At 37.8% G+C, this 26006-nt stretch overlaps 1 protein-coding gene across 1 annotated transcript in view; it reads right to left on the bottom strand.

Moving 5' to 3' along the window:
• The window catches only part of CNOT4 (CCR4-NOT transcription complex subunit 4), a 152375-nt gene extending 126705 nt beyond the window's left edge, over nt 1–25670 (bottom strand). Inside the window, 1 exon segment of the mRNA XM_070369220.1 lies at nt 25448–25670. The gene's annotated coding sequence lies outside the window, so the exon portion shown is untranslated.
• Between the last annotated feature and the right edge of the window lie 336 nt (nt 25671–26006).

Raw genomic sequence — 26006 nt, 5'->3', positions numbered from 1 at the left:
CAAGGCTACACAAATTAATCCTGCCTCCATTCTTTAATTACGCCTTTTCTGAATTTCTATAGTACCTCTCCATTAAGCATCTGTCTTATACTATTAGAAACACTGCAGAAGTGTTCATCTTGTGTCCAATGAAGTACCTTGAAAACACAGATTTTCCTCCTATTTAATGCACAGCAATATGCCTGGCATACAATTCCTATTCAGTCTAAATTTATCCTGAGAATCATACTTTATGAGTGACTTTTTAAAGAATTATAAAAACACACCACCATACTTCACCTTGGAGTAGTAATAATTCAAGGTCAATCTGCCATTAGTGTAAGCACAAACTACAGTGCCAACATTAAAGACTAGTGACAATATTAAATTTTGTTTAAAACTATAGAAAATGTCAAATGAGACATAAAAATTAAGAATTTATGGGAAATAAAAAATTATAAGGAGAGGAATAAAGAATAAATGTCAATGATGCTCTACAAACCAATAATAAGGAACATGAACCAAATAGAATGGGTGGGCCAGGCAGCAAGGAGAGAGTTCCACAGGGAGAGTTAGGTGGTATTCCAATAGAGTCAAAAAGTAAGTAGAACATATATTCTTTTCAAGCATCCATAGAACATTCTTCCAGATAAACAATATCCGGGGCCATAAAACCTCAACAAATTTCAAAGAACTGGTATCATAAACAGCATGATCACTGACCAAAATGGACTCCAACTTACAATGTATCAAACGCGAAATTCAGCAGAAGCAGTGCCCAGAGGAAAATCAGTTCAGTTCAATTCAGTCGCTCAGTCCTGTCTGACTCTTTGCGACCCCATGAATAGCAGCACGCCAGGCCTCCCTGTCCATCACCAATTCCCAGAGTTCACTCAGACTCACGTCCATCGAGTCAGTGATGCCATCCAGCCGTCTCATCCTCTGCCGTCCCCTTTTCCTCCTGCCCCCAATCCCTCCCAGCATCAGAGTCTTTTCCCATGAGTCAACTCTTCGCATGAGGTGGCCAAAGTACTGGAGTTTCAGCTTTAGCATCATTCCTTCCAAAGAAATCCCAGGGCTGATCTTCAGAATGGACTGGTTGGATCTCCTTGCAGTCCAAGGGACTCTCAAGAGTCTTCTCCAACACCACAGTTCAAAAGCATGAATGACCCTAAATGTTTATTTAGGAGAAAAAAAAGGCCTTAAACTTCCTAGCTCCTATTGCAAGAAACTACAAAGAAGAGGAAAATTAACTCAAAGCAAGCATAAAAGAGAAAATAATAAAGACAGAGATCAATAAAATTGAAAACAGAAATAAGACAGAGAAAATAATGAAACAAAGAGCTGGTTCTCTGTTTCAAATAAATTTATAAACCTCAAGCAAGACTAACAAAAAGAAGAAAGACTTGAATCTTAACTATCAGAAGGAAATAGGGGATTATCACTACAGATTTCTCAGTCATTAAAATAACAATAAGGAAATATTGAGAACAACTTCATACTAATAAATTCAACTTAGAAACAATTATTTAAAAACCACACATGATGTTGAGGAATATAATAAATATATATCAACTAGACATCAGGTGATCATTCTGAAATGTATAGGAATACAAAAGCACTATGTTGTATATAACAGGAACTAACATAGTGTTGGAGGTCAGTAACACTTCAAAAACAAACAAACTCATTTAAAAAAAGAGATCTATGGTTACCAGAGTCAGGGAACAGGGGATGTGGGGGGTGAATTGAATGAATGTGATCAAAAGGTACAAATTTTCTGTTTTAAGATAAATAAATACTAAGGATGTAACATACAACACGATGAATACAGTTAACAATGCTGTATGTTATATATGAAAGCTGTTAAGAAAGTAAATCCTAAGAGTTCTAATCACAAGGAAAAAATTTTTTCTATTTCTTTAATTTTGTATCTGCATGAGATGATGGATGTTCACCAAATTTATTCTGATAATCATGTAAGTGAAATTATTATGCTGTACATCTTAACCTTACACAGTGCTCTATGTCAATTATATCTCAATAAAACTGATAGAAAAAAACAATTTTTTAAAAAAACTACATTATCACCAAAACTCAATAAAAGATGAAAGAGATTATTTGAATAGTCCTGCTAGCAAAGTAATGCTCAAAATTCTCCAAGCCAGCCTTCAGCAATATGTGAACTGTGAACTTCCTGATGTTCAAGCTGGTTTCAGAAAAGGCAGAGGAACCAGAGATCAAATTGCCAACATCCACTGGATCATCGAAAAAGCAAGACAGTTTCAGAAAAACATCTATTTCTTCTTTATTGACTATGCCAAAGCCTTTGACTGTGTGGATCACAATAAGCTGTGGAAAATTCTGAAAGAGATGGGACTACCAGACCACCTGACCTGGCTCTTGAGAAATCTGTATGCAGGTCAGGAAGCAACAATTAGAAGTGGACATGGAACAACAGACTGGTTCCAAACAGGAAAAGGAGTATGTCAAGGCTGTATATCGTCACCCTGCTTATTTAACTTCTATGCAGAGTACATCATGAGAAACTCTGGACTGGAAGAAACACAAGCTGGCATCAAGATTGCTGGGAGAAGTATCAATAACCTCAGATATGCAGATGACACCACCCTTATGGCAGAAAGTGAAGAGGAACTAAAAGCCTCTTGGTGAAAGTGAAAGTGGAGAGTGAAAAAGTTGGCTTAAAGCTCAACATTCAGAAAACAAAGATCATGGCATCTGGTCCCATCACTTCATGGGAAATAGGTGGGGGAACAGTGGAAACAGTGTCAGACTTTATTTTTTGGGCTCCAAAATCACTGCAGATGGTGACTGCAGCCGTGAAATTAAAAGACGCTTACTCCTTGGAAGGAATGTTAGGTCCAACCTAGATAGCATATTCAAAAGCAGAGACATCACTTTGCCAACAAAGGTCTGTGTAGTCAAGGCTATGGTTTTTCCTGTGGTCATGTATGGATGTGAGAGTTGGACTGTGAAGAAGGCTGAGCGCCGAAGAATTGATGCTTTTGAACTGTGGTGTTGGAGAAGACTCTTGAGAGTCCCTTGGACTGCAAGGAGATCCAACCAGTCCATTCTGAAGGAGATCAGCCCTGGGATTTCTTTGGAAGGAATGATGCTAAAGCTGAAACTCCAGTACTTTGGCTACCTCATGCGAAGAGTTGACTCATGGGAAAAGACTCTGATGCTGGGAGGGATTGGGGGCAGGAGGAGAAGGGGACGACAGAGGATGAGATGGCTGGATGGCATCACTGACTCGATGGATGTGAGTCTGGGTGAACTCCAGGAGTTGGTGATGGACAGGGAGGCCTGGCGTGCTGCTATTCATGGGGTCGCAAAGAGTCGGACACGACTGAGCGACTGAACTGAACTGAACTGATAAGCATTATCAGGCCTCCCTGGTGGCTCAGATGGTTGAGAGTCTGCCTGCGATGCAGGAGACCCAGGTTCGATTCCTGGGTCAGGAAGATCCCCTGGAGAAGGAAATGGCAATCCACTCCAGCACTCTTGCCTGGAAAATCCCATGGACAGAAGAGCCTGATAGGCCACAGTCCGTGGGGTCCCAAAGAGTCAGATACGACTGAGCGACTTCACTATAAACATTAAAAAAAAAAAAAATTGACTCCATAGTTCAGAACTCAGGAAAAAGAAATTCCCAGGCCCAGATGGCTTCACTGGAGAATTTTACCAAAAATTTAAAGAATTAGTTTTATTTTTATACTACCTTCCAGAAAAGAGGAGGAACTCTTCCTAACTCATTTTATGAGGTGAGTATCACTGTGGCATCAAAACCAGACAGACACAGTACCAAAAAACATAAACAAAAACTTCAGACCACTATTTCCCATGAACTTAAGATGCAAAATTCCTGAACAAAATATAAGCCAATAAAATCCAGAAACATCTAAAAAGATTATTGGACTTATTCTAGGAAAGCAAGGCTGGTTCAACACTGGAAAATCAATCACTGTAATCCACCAAATAAAAGGGCTAAAGAAGAAAAATTACATGATCATATCAATGGAAAGAAAAGCTTTTATCAAAATTCAAAATAAAAATTCTCAGTAAACTAGGAATAGAGGAGAACTTCCTAAATTTGGTTAAAAATAAATAAATAAAATCGATTAAAAAAAAACCCATGGATACCATCACAACTTAATGGCAAAAACTATGTTTCCCACATAAGCTCAAGTACAAGGCAAAGATGGCCAATCTCACCAATCTTTTTCAAGATTGGAAGTTCAGCAAACAAGGTTAAGAAAAGGAAATAAAGGCAAACAGATTGGAACAGAAGGAAAAAATCTGTCCTTGTTTGCAGATAACGTGACTTTTCATTTTGAAAATACTGGGTAATCTATAAAAAAAATGAACTAATAGAACTAATAAATTAGTTCTGCAAGGTCAAATGATAAAAGATTAACACATAAAAAGCAACCATAGTTCTATATACTGATAAACATATGAAAACCTAAGCTACAAACACAATGTCATTTAAAAATCACTCCAAACAAAATTAAATACTTTGGTATAAATCTAACAAAATGGGCAAGGTCTATATATTGAAAATTACAAAATGCTGATGAAAAAAATTTTAAAAAGACCTAAAGAACTAGAGACTCAGCATGTTCAGTGACTGGAAGACACAACACAGTGAAGAACAATACTCCATAAATAATATATGTAATTGATATAGATGTAATTCTTAGCAAGTCACAGAAAGATTTTTTTTTACAGGTATAAATAAGCTTATTCTAAAATCTGTATGGAAAGAAGATCCTACAAGACCTAAAACTTTAAGACCTAAAGAATCAAATTATATAGTAAGCCTGATATTGAGGCTTACTACATAGCTACATTACTCAAAACAGTGTAGTACTGATGGAGATAGACACATGGATGGATGGAATGGAACAGAAAACCCAGAAATAGGTCCACACAAATATGTCCAAGTAATTGTTGACAACAATATGCAAAGCAATTCAATAGGGGAAAGAGACTTTTCAACAGAAGGTGCTGGAACAAATGGACTAAAAAGAAAAAAAAAAAAATCAACTGAAACCTCCTATCTTATACAAAAAGTAGCTCAAAGTGGATCATACACTAAATGTAAAATGAAAGACAATAAAATTTCTAGGAAAAAATTTAGAAAGAAATCTTCAAGACTCAGGACTAGGACTAGGACTAAGAGTTCTTAGACTTGTAGCAAAAAGCACAATACATAAAACAGATTTAACATATTGGCCCTCATCAAATTAGAAGTTTTTTCTATGAATGACCCTATGAAGATGAAAAGACAAGCTACATACTGGGAAAAAAAAATCTGCAAACCACGTACTTGACAAAGTACTCATATCTAGAATATATAAAGAACCCTCACAACTCAAGAGGAAAAATATCAAGTTGGAAAATGGGCAAAAGACATCAGACATTTCACCAAAGAGGATATACAAATGACCAATAAGGACATGACAAGGGGTTCTACAACTTTAACCATAAGGAAGTGCAAATTAAAACTACAATGAAATATTACACATCTATTTGAATGACTATAATAAAAAATAGGGATAATACACACCCACTCTGATTAAAATGCAGAGAAACTGAATCACTCATACAACGCTTGCAGAAATGCAACATCATAGAGTAACTCTAGAAAATAGTCTTACAGCTTCTTCTAAAACTAAATATGCACTTATCTGATGATCAAGTAAGCATGCTCTTGGGAATTTATCCCCCAAAAATGAAAACTGTGTTTTCACAGTTTTCACAAGCAAAAATGTGTACACAAATGCTCAAAACAACTCAACTAGGAAAAGCAAAAAAACTACAAATAAGCCAAATAAGCAAACTGTGATATATCCACACCATTAAATATTACTCAGCAAATTAAAAAAGAACATATGATATACACAACATATATGGATTCAGAAATTATTCTTACAGATCAACCCAAATCTAAGTCTGCACAGCCAACAGACATCAGGCCTATCTTCAAAACTTAGGAAGAACCAAAAAGTTAAAGAGGGTATTCTAAGATCCAGAAAACTGACAAGTAGCGAAGTCTTTGTTTCAGTCTATCAAAGAGTATCAAAATTATCCATCCATTGAGCATCTAAGAATGTGCACTTTTATGAGCTCACTTTTCTACTTCCTTCCCACAATTCCTATTATCTCTATTTCTCTACTATTTTCTCCCAAGATACCCTTTCTCCCAATTTTCATTTTTAAACCTGTATTTTATCAATTCCAATCATTAAAAAAAAAAAAATTCAAACTTGTTGGCCAAATTTTTTTCTTATATACTTTCTTGCGAATATGCTTTTACATAAATTTTCAATATGTAGGTACCTACTATTCTCTAAGTAGGTAAGGATAATAAAATAGTTCTCCAGTAAATAATTTTCAAATGCCTAATAAAGCCATTTTTGTTAATACCTTGATGGTAACAACATATGATAGATTAATTTGAAATATATTTTGGAGCTCAGAAGTCAACATCTCACTTTAAAATATAAGCCACAGTTACCCAAATCATTTATTCACTTAAAAATTACCCAGATCTGAACTACACCACTTTTTAAAACACCACTGTTTAAAACAGCTACAAACTGTTTTAAACAGTTTAAGGCTTAACCATATAAAGGTATTCCCTGAACTCAATATGAATCCTTTTTTTCCCAAAGATCAGAAAAGGTAAAAGAAATAAAATAAAAAACTTAAACCCTCAAAGGACTGCAACATGGAGGGAGAAACAGTAGCAATGGTGCTAAGGTCCAAGTTTATGAAAGTTTATAAAACCTGTAACAGCAAACTAAGTCAGTGCATTTTTGCTTGTGTATTTATTTGTTTGCTGGGTTTTATGTTCAAGCAGACTTTCAATGTGAAATTTTCAATCCCTTTTCTTTTCTACCAGATACAAATTGCCTTTACTTTAAATTTTAAAATTTTACATTAGTAACATAATGATTTATAAAATATACTATTAGTAGTCCTAAATATTAAGTAGTAAATAAAAGATAAACTCTTATACTTTTTAAACTCCTCCAAAATTCTCCCAGGCAATATACAGAACGCATAAGATGCCTATATAGTACCATGAGAAGAAAAGACGGAAGTCAAAAGGTTAAAAAAAAAGGAAAAGAAAAAGACAACTCAGGGTTTCAGAAAGTGAATACTAATAAGCGTAACAACATAAAAATATTAAATTTGGGGGAAAAATCCTTTCATATTACATAACACCAAAATTATTTTTAGAGACTATATAATGGATTAAAATAATTGAAACTGTTAGAACAAACGAAAAAGTAAGATAAGACAACAATGTCAAAGAGAAATAAAATGCAAACCACATACGTAATTGTAAATTTTCTACTAGGCACACTGAGAAAAAGAATAGGTAATTTATCTAATCCAATATATCCAAAATATTATCAACTCAACATGTAATTATTAATTTACACTTAGCGCACAACTTAATTCAGACTAGCCACATTTCAAATGCTCAAAAGCCAACACATAGCTCATGGGTAACACAGTAAACAACACAACTCTGAAACAGCTTGAGAAAACAGGCGCATATATATATATCTTCAGACCAATCTCTTGGTACAAATCTATGGTCCTAAGTACTAAAATATGAAAAGATCTGATATCAGTAGTAACATACACACAATATCCCAACTTGTAATATGACTGCTGATCCCAGTATAAGAGAACATTCTGCAAGGGAATCAAAAGAAAACTGATTCAAGAACATCTGCTTCAGAGAACAGAAGTGAAAAGATAAAAGGAATGAACTATGAAGTTCTTTTTTCAACCAATCTCCAAGCGTCTCTACATGTTGCAATACAGTGTAACTCTTCTAGAAATCATGAGCATTATGACAAGTACATTCAGAATACCCAAAAAACATATCTTTCATTTTCCCCACCATTTTACACATGATTTCCCTATTTCTATCAATTACCCTTTTGCTGTCATGTTCAGTATCATTCTGTTGGAAACTTGATCAACAAAAGTAAAACCAACTCACATCACAGATGGCAGAATGGACTATCAAGATATCTGAAAGAAGAGTTTAGAGTATAAAATACTAATTCAAACAGAGCCAAATTTCTTAAGAAATACAATACATCCACGTGGAAGTAGGGAAAAACAGAGAAAGGGCAGGCGTAGAGGGAGGACACTGAGCCTGGCATGAGCTGGGGAGGAAGCAAGTGTTGCTAAAGGAGGTAGAGGCAGTAGTGAAATAACAACAGATTGCTGTTTTATTTGCCACACTGTGCGGCACGTGGGATTTAGTTCCCTGACAAGGGATCAAACCTGTGTCCTCCACATTGGGAGCATGGAATTGTAACCACAGGGCCACCAGGGAAGTCCCAATGGATCTCTAATTTAAAAGGGTGGTCCAGTCTTCCATTCAAAGTAACTTTCTGTAATAGTAACCAATCCATAACCTCTCTTCCCAATTTCCTCTGGTATATAGGTTGTCAGGTCTTTTGTGTGTAGGATGGAGGAGAGGAGGGTGAGTGAGGTGAAAAGCAGGCCATGAGCCATCCGTGACAACTTCCCCACCCACAAACATCGGTATAATCAAAGTCTACATTAAATATGCCTTCAAGGTTTAGTTAAGATAAGACAGACTAGAATAATCTCTCACTAACTCATGAATATAATGATTGACACCTAGGTAATGAATGTACACTAGGTAAGAAGGGAAGAAACAAAATCAAGGTGGGGGATGGGGAGGTGGTGGAACAGTGCAAAAGAAAACAGAAATCTGTGGACTGGAGGTCCTAATGACAATAAGATTGATGAGTTGGGGAGTGCCTGGAAGGAGTGAAAAGACATGGTGGTCAGAGAGGGGTTGCATGACTTGAAAATCATGGGAGGCAGGGCTCACATTATTGGTAATAACAAGGTATAAGATATGACCATGTGAAAGCCTTTGACTGTGTGGATCACAATAAACTGTGGAAAATTCTGAAAGAAATGGGAATACCAGACCACCTGACCTGCCTCTTGAGAAACCTATATGCAGGTCAGGAAGCAACAGTTAGAACTGGACATGGAACAACAGACTGGTTCCAAATAGGAAAAGGAGTACGTCAAGGCCGTATATTGTCACCCTGCTTATTTAACTTATATGCAGAGTACATCATGAGAAACGCTGCGCTGGAAGAAACACAAGCTGGAATCAAGATTGCCGGGAGAAGTATCAGTAACCTCAGATATGCAGATGACACCACCCTTAAGGCAGAAAGTGAAGAGGAACTCAAAAGCCTCTTGATGAAAGTGAAAGATGAGAGTGAAAAAGTTGGCTTAAAGCTCAACATTCAGAAAACTAAGATCATGGCATCTGGTCCCATCACTTCATGGAAAATAGATGGGGAAACAGTGGAAACAGTGGCTGACTTTATTTTTTTGAGCTCCAAAATCACTATAGATGGTGACTGCAGCCATGAAACTAAAAGACGCTTACTCCTTGGAAGGAAAGTTATGACCAACCTAGATAGCATATTCAAAAGCAGAGACATTACTTTGCCAACAAAGGTCCATCTAGTCAAGGCTATGGTTTTTCCAGTGGTCATGTATGGATGTGAGAGTTGGACTGTGAAGAAGGCTGAGCGCCGAAGAATTGATGCTTTTGAACTGTGGTGTTGGAGAAGACTCTTGAGAGTCCCTTGGACTGCAAGGAGATCCAACCAGTCCATTCTAAAGGAGATCAGCCCTGGGTGTTCTTTGGAAGGAATGATGCTAAAGCTGAAACTCCAGTACTTTGGCTACCTCATGCGAAGAGTTGACTCATTGGAAAAGACTCTGATTCTGGGAGGGATTGGGGGCAGGAGGAAAAGGGGACAGCAGAGGATAAGATAGATGGCTGGATGGCATCACCAACTCGATGGACGTGAGTTTGAGTGAACTCCAGGAGTTGGTGATGGACAGGGAGGCCTGGCGTGCTGTGATTCATGGGGTTGCAGAGTTGGACATGACTGAGCGACTGAACTGAACTCAACTGATGGGGACTTCCCTAGCTGTCCAGTGGTTAGGATTCCTCACTACCATTAAAGGGGGCAGAGGTTCAATCCTGAGCTAGGGAACTGGGATCCCACATGCCATGCAGCACAGCTAGAAAAAGAAAAAAAAGACACGACCATGAAGTGGTGGCTGAGATAGGGTGGAGAGCAAAATCATTAAAGAAGAATTTTAGAACTTAAGAGGTCAAAGTAATAGAAACAACACAAATGGTGTATACTGCAACTATCAAGAATTTTTAAACGGATAGTGTTATTATCAAGGATGACAGTATACTATGAGCTAAAAGTCAAGAAAAGATGAGTAGCTCAGAATGCAAGAAATGCCAGCAAACCTAAGGGTTTTTGGACAATATAAACCAGGTTCCCTTTTTAACTCCTAGTCAATGGAAGAGGTCATCATGGGAAATGTAATCTTAAATCTCAGTACATGAAACTCACCACTGACCCTTGATGATAGCATATAAAAATGAAATGAAAATATTATAGCCAACACATACAAGGATGACAGTGTCTTCACAACAGTAGGAAGTGGAGAAGTGTTTGGGGGGGGGGGTGGGAAACAAACAAGGATACAAGAAATTTTGCTGATGATGGAAAGGACTGAAAAGGTAAGAAACAGAACTTTGTCAGGATTCAAGTGTGAGACATGAACTGTCACTTGGGAGAATGGCAGTAACTGACATAAAAAGGGATAAAAGATATAATGAGATTTGGACTTCGGGCGAGCAGTGGTGTCAAGCCTGTGACTGCCAGAAAGGGAAATGAGGTGTCAGAAGCTCCCTGTCAATAGAACGTGAGAGTCTGAGGAAGCACTGCCCTTTGTCTCAGTGCAAAGGGCTTTTCCTTCCCCTAATGATGGCATAGGAGGAAACTGCAATGTATCCGGGAGGCTGTAGAGTTTTTAAAAATTAATAATATAAAGAGTCTAGAGAACAGTTCCTAAATTCTAATAAACACAAAAATTTAAGCTTTTATCAGCTAATCAAAAGTAAAATATAATTATTATAGGAAAAGAGAGGTGTCTTAACATTTTTCTTTCCTCAGCTTGATGGGTTTTCCAAGTGATTTCCAGGTAAACCAGTACCAAAATGGACTCAGAAAACCCACTTGAGAAGAGGAAGTGGATCTGAGAAGATCAACTTCTATATAGTATGCATCAATCTCAGAAAATTGGCTTTTCCTCCAAAATTGTATCCCCAGCACCACTTAAATTGCTTTCCCCACCCACCTCGCTTCAATGGTGAAATACTGTACTCATTCAACGAGCATATACTGAGCACCTGCTATGTACCAAATATTATTCCCAGAACCTGGGTCTATCAAGGAACAAACATCCCCATCCTAGTAGATGGAGATTGACAACAACCCGTATATACAATAAGTAAGTGGATTATACAATATGTTTGATGGTGCTAGTGGTAAGAACCTGCCTACCAATACAGGAGATATCAAGAGCAACAGGTTCAATCCCTGGGTTGGGACAATCCCCTGGAGGAGGGCATGGCAGCCCACTCCAGTGTCCTTGCTTAAGAGAATCCCATGGACAGAGGAGCCTGGCGGGCTACAATTCACAGGTTCACAAAGAGTCGGACACAACTGAAGTGACAACTTATTTTTTTTAAGTAAAACAATGCAAATACTAGGGGAGAGAGGCTTGAATGTTAACTGTAAATAAACAGGGCAGGCCTAATGAAAAGTACACTACGTGAACAAAGGTCTGAGGGAGTGGAGACAGCTATACAGTAACTGCAAAACTGCTCTCCAGGCAGAGGGACAGTCAGAGCAAAGGTTCTAACTAAGGCTTTTCTATTCAGTTCTTACCACTACTTGGCAACGATTTTATTAATCTTTTTTTCTATTTCTTATCTTCTGTTGTCCAATCCTACTCTTTACCCTCACTTCAGCAGTGGATGGTAATAACAGGTAATATTTATCAAATATTTACTACATACCAAGCATTTTTTAAGCATTTTAAAAAGATTAACAGATCTAAGATATAATATAGATCTATAAACATACCAGATCTATGACCTAGATCTCCATCATTTACAAGGAAGAAAACAGATGCACAAGAAGATTAAACAACTTTCCTCAAGACTACAGAGTTATTTAGCAAGTGGCAGAGCCCTGAAGCAGCATGTATAATAAGTCTTCTATACTGTGAAATTTAAGAACATTCAGCATAAAGACTGCCTCGTTTTCTCATTTCTAATAAACAGAATCTCTCATATTACATACTCAATAATTATGAAAGCTATTATAATGTTTTACTGACATTTTTTACAGTCATTCCTTACTACTGAACAGTCTTTACCTACAGTCTCTACTTACCATTTCCCTTAGCTCCCCTCAATCTGATTCACATTCCCAGACTAATGAAACTGCTCTAATGTGATTAGTGACCATCCCACCACAAGCCAAAGAGCTTTCTCTGGTCTCATTCTCCTGGAATGTTGCACTGAATTGTGTCAATTCCTTCTTTCCTCCTGAAGTCAAAGTGATATCATACTGGATCTTCCTATCCCTGTGACTTGTGCCCTAGGAAATTCTTCGTTTGTTTTCTGAGACATACTTTTTCACCTTCTTTTTACTTCTCCAGTTGTTCGGTTAATAATACCTTTTTTTTTTTTTTTTACTTCTACCCCTTTAAAGGTAGGGATCCCAAAAGCTTACTTTCCTTTATACTTGTCTGTTATCTCAGTCCCCCTCAAGGTTCATTCATCCAATAAACATTTATCAAGCATCTTATTATCTACCAGGCACTGTTTGAGTCACTCTGGATACATCAATGAACAGAATAAACAAATAATATCTTATCCACATAAAATCAAGTATCTATGCTACCACAGATACTCAAAACCATCTTCCCCTAAATACTATGGTTTTTCTAGTAGTAATGTATGGATGTGAGAGTTGGACCATAAAGAAAGCTGAACGCCAAAGAATTGATGCTTCTGAACTATGGTGTTGGAGAAGACTCTTGAGAGTCCCTTGGAAACCAAGGAGATCAAACCAGTCAATCCTAAACAAAATCAATCCTGAATATTCACTGGAAGGGCTGAATATTCACTGAAGCGGAAGCTCCAATACTCTGGTCACCTGATGTGAAGACCCGACTCATTGGAAAAGACCCTGACGCTGGGAAAGATTGAAGCAGGAGGAGAAGGGGAAGACATAGGATGAGATGGTAGGATGGCATCACCGACTCAAGTTTGAGCAAGCTCCAGGAGTTGGTGATGGACAGGGAGGCCTGGCATGCTGCAGTCCATGGGGTCGCAAAGAGTTGGACACGAATGAGCGACTGAACTGAACTGAAACACTATTTTAAACACATCTCTCCCCAACTTAAAAAAACGAATTTGAAGTGACTGCAATGATTCCCCTCTTACCAATCACATCTAAATTTCTCTGTCTTTATTTAAAACACTCATAATTATTTTCTATTACACCTATCCAAATTCACTTTCTATTATTCCTTGATTCAAAAGAATGCTAGGTAGGTCAGTACTTGGATTACCCGCTAAAACACTTTACTTGTATTTCTAGTTGGTCAAATAACTACTGAAAACGTATGTCCACTACCTAGACACAAAAAAGTATACTGAATAAAAAGTCTACAGAAACAGATTTTTTTTTAAATCCTTTCAAATGTGTAAAAACAGCAAACACTTCTACAGGGCTAACTACATGTCAAGGGTTTCCCAGGTGGCGCTAGTGGTAAAGAATCCTGCTGCCAATGCAGGAGACACAAGAGACACAGGTTTAATCCCTGGGTTGGGAAATGGCAACCCACTCCAGTATTCTTGCCTGGGAAATCTCACGGACAGAGGAGCCCAGAGGGCTACAGTCCATGGGGCTGCAAAAAGTCAGACACAACTCAGCACACATACAAGACAAGACTATATGCCAAACACTATTCCACACATTTTATAGACATTAAATCATTTATTCCACACAACAATCTTAATGGCAGCATCCTACAAATGAGCAAACTAAGGCCCTGATAGGATAAAGTCACTTGCCCTGGGTCTGACAAGAAGAATGTGGTAAAGTCAAGATTCACGTTCAGGCAACCTGGTTCCATACTAAACTGCATAATACTCGCAGCAGAAGCAATAAATAAAAATAGGAATTCAAAGGGCTGGCAATGAAATCTAGAGGCCAATGAAAACTATGTTCAACTGTATTAAAAAAAAATCATTTAACTCCTTTACTCTAAGAGCAATATTGCTTTTAATATAATGCCAAGTTTTAAAGATTGTAGAATTTAGTAGTACATTATAAAAAGCACAATCTGTAAACACAAACACATCATATGTTATTCAAAGTTCTCCAAAGCTGCTGAAAATATTTGCTAGGCATGACAAAATAATTTTTATATATTTATATATACATATAGGGTACCATTCAGGTATGACCTAAATCAAATCCCTTATGATTATACAGTGGAAGGGAGAAATAGATTTAAGGGACTAGATCTGATAGAGTACCTGATAAACTATGGACAGAGGTTCGTGACATTGTACAGGAGACAGGGATCAAGACCATCCCCATGGAAAAGAAATGCAAAAAAGCAAAATGGCTGTCTGAGGAGGCCTTAAAAATAGCTGTGAAAAGAAGAGAAAAGCAGAGGAGAAAAGGAAAGATATAAGCAACTGAATGCAGAGTTCCAAAGAACAGCAAAGAGAGATAAGAAAGCCTTCCTCAGCAATCAATGCAAAGAAATAGAGGAAAACAACAGAATAGGAAAGACTAGAGATCTCTTCAAGAAAATTAGAGATACCAAGGGAACATTTCATGCAAAGATGGGCTTGATAAAGGACAGAAATGGTATGGACCTAACAGAAGCAGAAGATATCAAGAAGTGGCAAGAATACACAGAACTGTACAAAAAAGAGCTTCACGACCTAGATAATCATGATGGTGTAATCACTCACCTAGAGCCAGACATCCTGGAATGTGAAGTTAAGTGGGCCTTAGAAAGCATCACTACGAACAAAGCTGGTGGAAGTGATGGAATTCCAGTTGAGCTGGAAGTGATGGAATTCCAGTTGAGCTATTCCAAATCCTGAAAGATGATGCTGTGAAAGTGCTGCACTCAATATGCCAGCAAATTTGGAAAACTCAGCAGTGGCCACAGGACTGGAAAAGGTCAGTTTTCATTCCAATCCCAAAGAAAGGCAATGCCAAAGAATGCTCAAACTACCGCACAATTGCACTCATCTCACACGCTAGTAAAGTAATGCTCAAAATTCTCCAAGCCAGGCTTCAGCAATACATGAACCATGAACTTCCAGATGTTCAAGCTGGATTTAGAAAAGGCAGAGGAACCAGAGATCAAATTGCCAACATCAACTGGATCATCAAAAAAGCAAGAGAGTTCCAGAGAAAAAAAATCTGTTTCTGCTTTATTGACTATGCCAAAGCCTGTGACTGTGTAGATCACAATAAACTGTGGAAAATTCTGAAAGAGATGGGAATACCAGTGACCACCTGACCTGCCTCTTGAGAAACCTATATGCAGGTCAGGAAGCAATAGTTAGAAGTAGACATGGAACAACAGACTGGTTCCAAATAGAAAAAGGAATACATCAAGGCTGTATACTGTCACCCTGCTTATTTAACTTATATGCAGAATACATCATGAGAAACACTGGGCTGGAAGAAGCACAAGCTGGAATCAAGATTGACAGGAGAAATATCAATAACCTCAGATATGCAGATGACACCACCCTTATGGCAGAAAGTGAAGAGGAAGTAAAAGCCTCTTGAAGAAAGTGAAAGAGGAGAGTGAAAAAGTTGGCTTAAAGCTCAACATTCAGAAAACTAAGATCATAGCATCTGCTTCCATCACTTCATGGGAAATAGATGGGGAAATAGTGGAAACAGTGGCTGACTTTATTTTTTTGAGCTCCAAAATCACTGCAGATGGTGACTGCAGCCATGAAACTAAAAGACGCTTACTCCTTGGAAGGCAAGTTATGACCAACCTAGACAGCATATTCAAAAGCAGAGACATTACTTTGCCAGCAAATGTCCGTCTAGTCAAGGCTATGGTTTTTCCAGTGGTCATGTATGGATGTGAGAGTTGGGCTGTGAAGATAGCTGAGTGCCTAAGAATTGATGCTTTTGAACTGTGGTGTTGGAGAAGACTCTTGAGAGTCCCTTGGACTGCAAGGAGGTCCAACCAGTTCATCCTAAAGGAGATCAGTCCTGTGTGTTCATTGGAAGGACTGATGCTAAAGCTGAAACTCCAGTACTTTGGCCACCTCATGCAAAGAGCTGACTCATTGGAAAAGACTCTGATATTGGGAGGGATTGGGGCAGGAGGAGAAGGGGATGACAGAGAATGAGATGGCTGGATGGCATCACCAACTCGATGGACATGAGTTTGAGTAAACTCCGGGAGTTGATGATGGACAGGGAGGCCTGGTATGCTGCGATTCATGGGGTCGTGAAGAGTTGGACAGGACTGAGCAACTGAACTGAACTGATAGGGACACATGACTAACAAATGGTATTTTGTTAGCATGGCTATTAAAGTATTTTATTGTCATACTTGTTTTCATTCGGATCAAACAGATTAGAATACAGTGCAGGGAAGGTAACTACCTTAAACAAACAAAGACCACTAGCTTTACTTTCTAGAAGCAAAACTCACATTTATACTAGGTCTAGTATAACAAAAAAGATTTTAATAGAAGCAAGACATTCCTAAAGAAGTACCACTAAGCACCTAACTTATATCCATACCCTGCAACATATCACCAACTCTATGGCCAAAGCACATTTTACAATATTTCTAAGGATTCATTTAGGAAATTTATGAAGCTATTTTATAACTAATTACATACAATTAAAAATGAAAGGAAGAGGTTCTTGTATAAAATAATCTTAGAATAATCTTATGCCAACTTAGGAACAGATGAGGAGTATCATACATATCACTTTCTCCTCTTTCCCATTTCCCCCTTCTTCCTGGCAGATTAAAGACACAATTGTCAGGTTCTGAGCTAGAGAGATTAAAATGCCGAAGCCTGGAGAAGGAAGCTAATCTGACTTAGAAAAGGCTAAAGTTTGTAGCCTTCCCAACTAGTACCCTAACTTAGAAAACCTAAAGTACGTAGCCAAAGGCAGCAAAGGAGCCAGTACCATCAATGCCTGAGGCAAAAATGCACTGTGGCCGTTATTAGAATTTGAAGACTTTCGTTGTATTTTCTGCCTATCTTCCCTTTTCCTAGGTTTGCAATGCACCTGCCCTCGTAGCAACTCAAGACACTCCCAAAGCCACTCACACAAAAAGGGCCCTTTTCCAAGATTTATATGAATAAAGCTATGCAAAATACTAATAATTTGACATTAATTCAAGTTGTTAAAATCTGGGAGAGCCTTTTGGAGAATGGAACCATTTGCTCCCCTCCCTATCAACCCCTCGGGGCTTCCCTGGTAACTCAGCTGGTAAAGAATCCGCCTGCAAGGCAGGAGACCCCCATTGGATTTCTGGGTCGGGAAGATCACCTGGAGAAGGGACAGACCACCGACTCGAGTATTCCTTTCCCTGGTGGCTCAGCTGGTAAAGAATCTACCTGCAGCACGGGAGACCTGGGTTTGAAAGATCCCCTGGAGAAGGGAACAACTACCCACTCCAGTATTCTGGCCTGGAGAATTCCATGGACTATATAGTCCATGGGTCACAAAGAGTTGGACACAACTGAGTGACTTTCACTTCACTACCACCCCTTCATCGTGGCTCCATACTCAAGGCATTAAATTAAAAGTTCCTGGAGGAAAAGAATAGATTGGTAGCCACCACTGAAAATATTCTCAAATACTAAGGCTCTCCTATACTGCATATTTGATAATTTACTTCCTTTCCATGTACACTGGGAATGAGAAAGAAGCATAATCCTCAAGATTCTTCTGCACAAAGGCGATCTCAATTCAATCTTAAATCCAAAATTAAAATATGAAAGGCTCTGTTAAAATATACCAAAGGAGAAAGCAACAGCTTTTATTCTAGTGACCATATTAGACAGCACACATAACCCGCTAAATAAAGAAGGGGAAAAATGTCAGAAATAGCTCTGTCACATTACCAGGATTAAGGAGGTACAGAATGGAAGGAACATCAATGAAAAACACATATTTCCCAACAAAGCACTATATTATGTTATTATCTTTATTCTTATTATAATTTCCCAAAATATTCATGGCATTATGGTAGATCTTTTATATTAATAATAGGAAAGAAAATGATTGATAAGTCATTTTGAAGCTGTAAGCACCCCAAGCTTGACATATTTTCAGACTCAATTGTGATAATTCTTGAGATCTACATGCTAAATGTTGTAAAAAGGGACTAAGTGTCATATTGAGGGAATCAGAAAGAGAAGAAATGAAAACCATCTACTATTTACAAAGCCAGAACAAGAAATCTACTTTTCCCCCGTTGCTTTAAGATACAAAATGAAATTTTCCTTCACAAAACAAAGCAAGCATGCTCTCCAGAAATACACAATAGATGAAGAAAGTTGGTTTAATGAAGAGTAAACAAACCAAAACAAAGAATAACTTCCAGGGTCTCAAAACTTAAAAAAAAAATTCCAAATAAGCCTGTTGTTTAACCAGATATGTTTAGAATACCTCTGCAAAACAAAGTATAATCAAAATAAATCAAAGAATAAACTTTCACTTAATAATGGCCCTACATTCTTCTTTGGCCTGCTGACCTATCCTTATTCATCCTTACAGGAGCTTGGGGTTGACAATATTAGTGTCTATTCATCAGAATTTTATGCCATTCCTTCTGCTTTCATCAGGTCACTATTAAACTTTAAAGACACCCAATAATATATACTGGTTACAAGCTGTTCAAACATACATTTCCTAGTAATCCTGAACTCATACACATTTAAGCAGATAAGGCATCAATTACTATTTTACAGATGAAATATGTTCCATCTCATCATCATGCAATAAAGATTTTATTTTCTAAACTCTTATTTCTCAGTGAACACATAACTAAAATTATTTGAAAACACTGGTGGTTATTTTCTGCTGAAATTTTTTGAGATTGTTATTTTGAGAAATCATGCCATCACTTCCTTTCCAAAAGCTGGGCTTGGATAACAAACTGCAGTTTACTATCAAAGACAAAGAGACTACATTTCTTCAGTTCTCTACTCTCCAAAACCTTGTTGTCATTTCTGGATGTAAAGGACTGAAGAGAAGATGGAATCTATGAGATGTCACACCAACATCTCTCAGATGGTGCCTTACCTCCATAGTCTACTCATTAATTTTTCTCACTCAACTGTCCACCCCACAATACACTGCACACTACTGAAGGAGGGATCTTTCTAGAAAGTACTTTCACTATGTCATCTCCTGCCCCAACCAACCTACTGGCTCCTTACTATTTAGCACATCAGATTCAACCTGACACTGAATACACCTCATAATCTAGCCTGACTCTAGCATACTAATTTCTCTGACACCATTCTCAGAAATTAGCACCTTATTCCACTGAGATCAGACTCCTCTCTCTCTCACATCATGCTGGTCCCCTTCAACGTGTCTGCTCCTGCTTCCATGCTCCACACGGAATGTATGGAATGTTCTCCTTCTGAAGACGCTCTGCCTATACAGACAGTACATATTCTTTATTCAAGTCCTACTTTCTCAAGAAGCCCTACTTCTAAATATCTCTACACTAACATACTGGACTCAGACCTATGAATCAAAGCATTAGATCTATTATGTTTTGGTTAGCGCTAGTTAATAATTATGGAAGTACACCCAACCAGATAATAAACTCTTAGAAGAGGCTGAACCGTTTCCCAAGAAGCACATCTGTAATAAATACTTAAAGGCTATTTGACAGATTGACTGAATAATCTTGCTTAAAAAAAAAAACAAGGATTTTTATGTCAAAAGATTTTTAGCTCATATGAAATAATTGTGAAGATGAGGATTTGCTTCAAAATAATCCAGGTCAAAGAGTAGGGGGACAAGGAATAAACTAAGTGAAGGTACCAGGTGAACTCAGGTTGACTACGAGTTGATCTTTGAAGTTGACACAGACATTTCTGTCTGTGTCAGAGACTTCTGTCTACTTCTGTTTAAATTTTCCACAATAAGTTTTTTTATTTTTAACACTAATAAGTCTATAGTTGATTTTAAATGACAAAACCAAGGCATAGAATACCACTTTTCTTTACCCAACAAATACCCAGGTCCCTATTTAAAGTAAGAAAAAAATTCTGGAAAGATCTAACTTGGCAGGGAACTTGTATGATTCTAATTCTCAACTAAGAATTAATTTAAAAATTAAAGAAAAAAAAATCTAAATGGAAGGATAATCATCAAAAGAAAAATTAATCTACTACCAAAAGCAATACTGTTTATATTTCAAATTCTCATTCAATTACAGCATTCACAAAAGGACCCACCCAAACAACAGCTGAAAATCAGCTGTTTTAAAAAAAAAAAGCAAAATACAAAAGGAAAAAAAAAAAAAGGCTGCTACAATCAACATTCAATAAGCCAAATCAGTCAACGCTACTTCAAGAAATTTACAATCTGAAGACACTATTGCTCTTAACAGAGACTGACTTAGTAGAGTATTAAATAATCAGAAAAATGAGCACTTCCTCTTTATTCTGAGAACTGAAAATTATGTTTAAGAAATTTCAGATATTTGCCTTAATGCATCTGTTTGCTACTACTAAGGAATGCTCCACCCCTTTGGTAGTTCAGTCTACAGCTACTTATCAAAATTCAACCACCATTTCTCTACATCATCATTAACTAACTCTTTTTAAAAGCAGTAATACAAACACCTACTATCTTTAAATGTTGACATTTTATTCTAATTACACTGCTTCTTTGCCTTAACTTTTTTTTCTCCCAACTAGTTTTAGGCATATATACACACTAATCTGATTATTTTGATTTCCCCTTCTCCACAATTTCTCTAAATATTCAAGAGGGTAGGTTTTAGATACCATAACTAAAAACCCAGTGACTGTGAACAGATATCTCATATACCCTAATGCTGGGAAAGATTGAGGGCAGGAGGAGAGGGGCGGGACAGAGGATGAGATGGCTGGATGGCGTCACTGACTCAATGGACATGAGTTTAAGGAAACTCCAGGAGATGGTGAAGGACAGGGAAGCCTGGTGTGCTGCAGTCCATGGGTTGCAAAGTCTGACACGATTGAGCAACTGAACAACAAATAAACAGCAAGCTTTATCCTAATAGCAATACATCATCTGTCCATCACCCAATACAATTAAAGCTTAAAACAAGACAACTTTCTTATATAAACAGAGTTTAGAAAGAATGAAACCATACTCACAAATAAACTTCTTAGAAGAAAAATAAACATATTCAAATTGCCTTGTACTTGCCCTATCTTTAAAGTTTCATTTTCCTAGCAAGTAAAGGTAATGATCTTCTTTTTAGTAGCATGTAATTTCCCTCTTCCAGTAAAAGAAAAACTGCTAGATAGGAAAGCTAATCTAAGGGGCCAAAAGAATGTTGAAATTTTCTCTTCTATAAACTACTTTCTCATTAAAAAAATACAAGAATCATGCTATGAAAAAGAAATGAGACAAAACCTATTGAATTAATATTATTACACCTGAAAAAGTTGACATTTACCACACAATCTTTTCTAATAAAGAAGACCACATAAATATCAAAAACATTTTCATAAAACCACTAAATATAGGATTAAAGGTCCCACTTATCTTTTTTCATCACATCACTGAGTAAATAATGCCCATCTTTATCATTTGTATACTCTTGACTTTTGAGAAAAAACATTACTTTTTAAAATATCATGGGTATTACCACAAAGAATGGGCCATTTGCACATTTTTCCTAATATCTGAGTTAAACACAAATTTTTTTTAATCTCAAAATGTGTTAACAAATTTTATCCAATACATGCTACTCCAGTGGGATGAAAACCATTTACAAGTTTCACTTAGATTAAGAAATCCTTTGAGAAAAGTATGTAGTACATTCTAGTTATACTATTTCTAGAGCACCAAAAATCTCTATAACCTATTTCCCTACTGTTTTTCTTTAGAACCAGCTGAGATGAATGTAACTTCCTTCACAAAAAGTCAGAAGACAGTAGTATATCTAATGACAAAAAACTAACTGAATTTTCAGCAAATGTTTAAGTTTTCACAAATTAAAACTTTCTACTTCACTTGAATGGTATATAAAAATAGTAACACTGAGTTGAAACAGATTCAATCAAGTGCTATTTGCAGGCACCAAAAAGAAAAAAAAATGTTTTAATCAACAGTGTGGCTTAACCTTAAGACAGGAGTAGTGAAGGAGAGAAAGGGAAGATTTCTAAAATCATAGTGCTTAAACTGAGAAGGTATTTTTTCATTAACTTAATATATATATATAAAACATCATCTTAAAAATAAAACTCCCCTAATGCAAGATGCTCATCCTTAAGCAATGCTCTCTTTCTTTTACAAAGTAATAAACTGCAAGTTATCAGTAGTGCTCCATTCAGACTGAAGTTGAAGGGCATTACAAAACAATTTTTCTGCACTTTGCCATGTGGTTATAGTCTTATCCCTCATAAAAGGTTTGTCTACAGAACTTTATATAAACAAATTTTATAACAAGTTTACCTTAAGTAATTCACATTCAAAAACCCTCCTTTAGAAATAATCTATTAATTGAAGAATTCAACTACTGAACCCAGCAGAAAGTATTTCAAACTATCTCCCCCTCCCCACAAAAAACCCATAAAATTAGGAAGCTGCAATAAACCATACAAAAATATTTTGAAATCTCAGCTCTCTATTTCCTATCAAAATATCAAAGCACTTATCTTCTTCAGATGTGTTAAAGATCCCAAAGTGAATTCATTTTGACTTCACAGTGCTGAAAATAAGAATTTGATGACTGCAGGTAAAAAAAGTATAGAGTGGAGAAAACTACTTGAGAACATTTTTTATTGAAGCAAAATAGCTTTACAAAAGAAAAGATATATTAAAATCATTTACCTTCTTCTGCCAGACTGTCCTCTCCTAGAATACACAGCTTACAATTCAGCAAAGCATGACTGCCAAAGGTTTCTAAACCCATTCAGATTGTTCATAGTAGAAAGCTTCTCCACCAGTGTATTACAAAGAAAAATGAAATGTATTTTTTGCTTAGAGTTGAAGATCAATTGTATTAAATATTTTCCTACTAATATAAACTAAAAGTAATACTTGTAAAAAAAAAAAAAAAAGCTCAGGTTATAACTCAACCCAAGGTTTGCTACATGAATTGCTTCTAAATCTCAAAAGAGTAGGGATTAATTCAGTTTCCCCAAATTGTGGCTTAACTGGCTGAAAGGAAAAACAAAGCTTTATAAGTATCTTTTCCTAACCTTGGTTTACATTTGATGAAACAGACCATTTATCACAATCAAGTGAATGTAATGTCAAATATAAGATTCCTCAAGTACTACAGATAAAATCTGTAAAAATCACAATTAATGCAGTAATCTCCAAAAGTGATTTAAAGGCCAGCTGTATGTATTTATATTTACATTTGAGGTATTATTACTTTTGCAAGTAAGAGGTATATTGCTGCATGAGATTGCTACTATGACTTTTAACATTTTTATATATATCTTATGAATACAATGTATTATTCATGTTTAAATTTGAGATGTATGTATCTAATCTACATAATCCTGTCTGTTTTTCTGGTAATTCTTTACTTTACAGTAGTCTGATTATAGCAAAAGCTCCTTCTTCACTTTATGCCATTACTCAGGACATTTTAATTTTGCTTTCACCAAAACAGACATCATAAGCCACCCTTGGCTTCTAGCTTTCTGTTTCTTAATGTAAACAATAATGACAGTGAATGTTACCAAATGCATTTATGTGCACAGCTTTGTCATTTCTTTTCCCAGCCCCCTTCTTTCCTATGAAAAAAAATGAGGGATTTCGTTCTAGAAAAAAACCGATTTTTCTTTTGCTTATATACCTAATGGTTTTCAAAAGAAGATAATGTATTCTGATACCTACCATTCTAGAAATGTTAAAAGAAAGAACTTACCAAATCCAAAAATATTAAGTCAATCTGGTATTAGCCAGAGAGGAAATTTCCACTCAAACTATAAATAAAATGTCATCAATTAAGCTGAACATCAGTAACACTGAGTCAATAATCAATTCTCAATTTGGAAGGAATCCCTAACCCACATATAACCTGCATATAATCAAAATACCACTTATATTTGCTCGTGAAGCTCACAGATGAATTTGATTGTGTGTCAGATTTATCTTATTTTTAAACGCCTAGGCTAATATTTGTTGGTATCATCAAAGCCCATACTAAGTGTCCTGGGGAGATGCAATTCAGAAGAACGTTTGGTAGCATGGAGAAACCGGTCCAAAATGAAAAAAGAAAAACAAAACAAAACCACGTCCCAACAGAGCAAATACTCCACAAATTGATTACTGGGAGCAAAACGAAGACGCTCCTCTCCGGAGTAGCCTTGATAAACGATCTTCACTCAAAATGTTTAATAGTATCCTACCTCACTTCATTCACTTCCCAACTTCCTTGACTTTTCAGGGGCCAACACGGGGCGTCCCTTTCTTTCTTTCTTTCTTTTTTTTTTTCTGGAAGAGTATGCTGAAAGAATCAGTTAGGAAAGAGGGAAGGAAAGGACAATACCCAAGAAAGCTGTGAAACAGGTGGGTTAGAACGAGCAGCGGCACAATCGAGATAGTTAAGGGGCAGCTTTTAAATGACAGATGTGGTTAAAGGAAAGACAGCAAATCGGAAGCTCCAGGGTAGCAAGACAGGCTGAGGGGCTGACTGCAAGCAACAGAGGGGGGCAAAGGCTAACTCCAGAGTGGTAACAAAAAAAAAAAAAACCAAGCAGCAGGACGAGTGGGCAACGAGCAGTAGGATTAATGAGCAGCAGCAGCGGCACCGGTCAGAGTGGGAGTGATGGCTTTGGTCCTGGGAGACGGGGTCCACTGGGAAAGGACGTCAGAGAGGGGCAAGGGGGCTGGAAAAACAAGGAGTCCTGAGACTTAAGATTGCTGCTCCTACAAAAATGTAGAGGAAAGCGCTGAAGACGAGCAGCCGCCTCAGCTGCCCAATTGAAGAGATTTTCGAAGCAGCCGGCGCTCGCCGCCGCGCTGCCTTCTGCCCCGCTCCCTTTTCCTGGTGGTAACTGCTGTGGCGTAGAGGGGAGAGGGAGGAAGAGGAGGAGGAGGAAGATCGAGAAGGAGGAGGGTGAAGATGAGGCGGGGGTGGGGAGAAAGGGGGGTGCGGCCTGCACAGTCCCAGCGAAGCCTCCGCTCTCTCGTAGCCGGTCAGCCCTGGGTTTCCCCTAAAGCCCAGCCCCGCATAGACTCACCCGCCTGCCTTGCCTCGCTTTTCCCTTAGCCGACTCCACGCGCTGCCGCGTCCTCACGAGAGACCACTGAACGAGTGTCGGGAAAAAACTCTTCAGAACCGGGTCTGATTGCTTCAGCGAGTCCGACCTTTACGGCTGAGAGAGAGACTCTCAGCTTTCGGTGGGTTCCACAGCCAGACGGGCCACCATCTTACATTAGGGTAAGACTCCTCCGGCCTCCCGTGCGCAGGCGCACGCCGATCCGGCCGGGAGGGGCGGGGGAGGGGCGGGAGGAGCGGCGGGTGGCCGCTCCCGCAGCACCCTGGGAGTTGTAGTTCTGGGAGGGCAACCGCCCAGCTGCAAGCCGGGAGTTGAAGTTCTCACTCGGAGGGTGGCTGGCATCGCCTGCCTCACGTGGCTGCTACACTATTGCCTTTTTTTCGTGTTTTGCTTCCTTCTCGGCCCTCGTGTGTGCTGCTCCGCTGTCATTTGGTCGGCGGCCTACGTTAGCGGTTCCGTTTCCTCAGTGTTTGCTCAAATATGGGAAACCAAAACTCGGGGCGGGCATAACCAATTTGAG

This window comes from Bos mutus, chromosome 4 (assembly GCF_027580195.1).
Source record: "Bos mutus isolate GX-2022 chromosome 4, NWIPB_WYAK_1.1, whole genome shotgun sequence".
NCBI lineage: Eukaryota > Metazoa > Chordata > Mammalia > Artiodactyla > Bovidae > Bos > Bos mutus.
The sequence above is the reverse complement of the archived record's forward strand: the minus strand, read 5'-3'. Positions and strand labels throughout refer to the sequence as shown.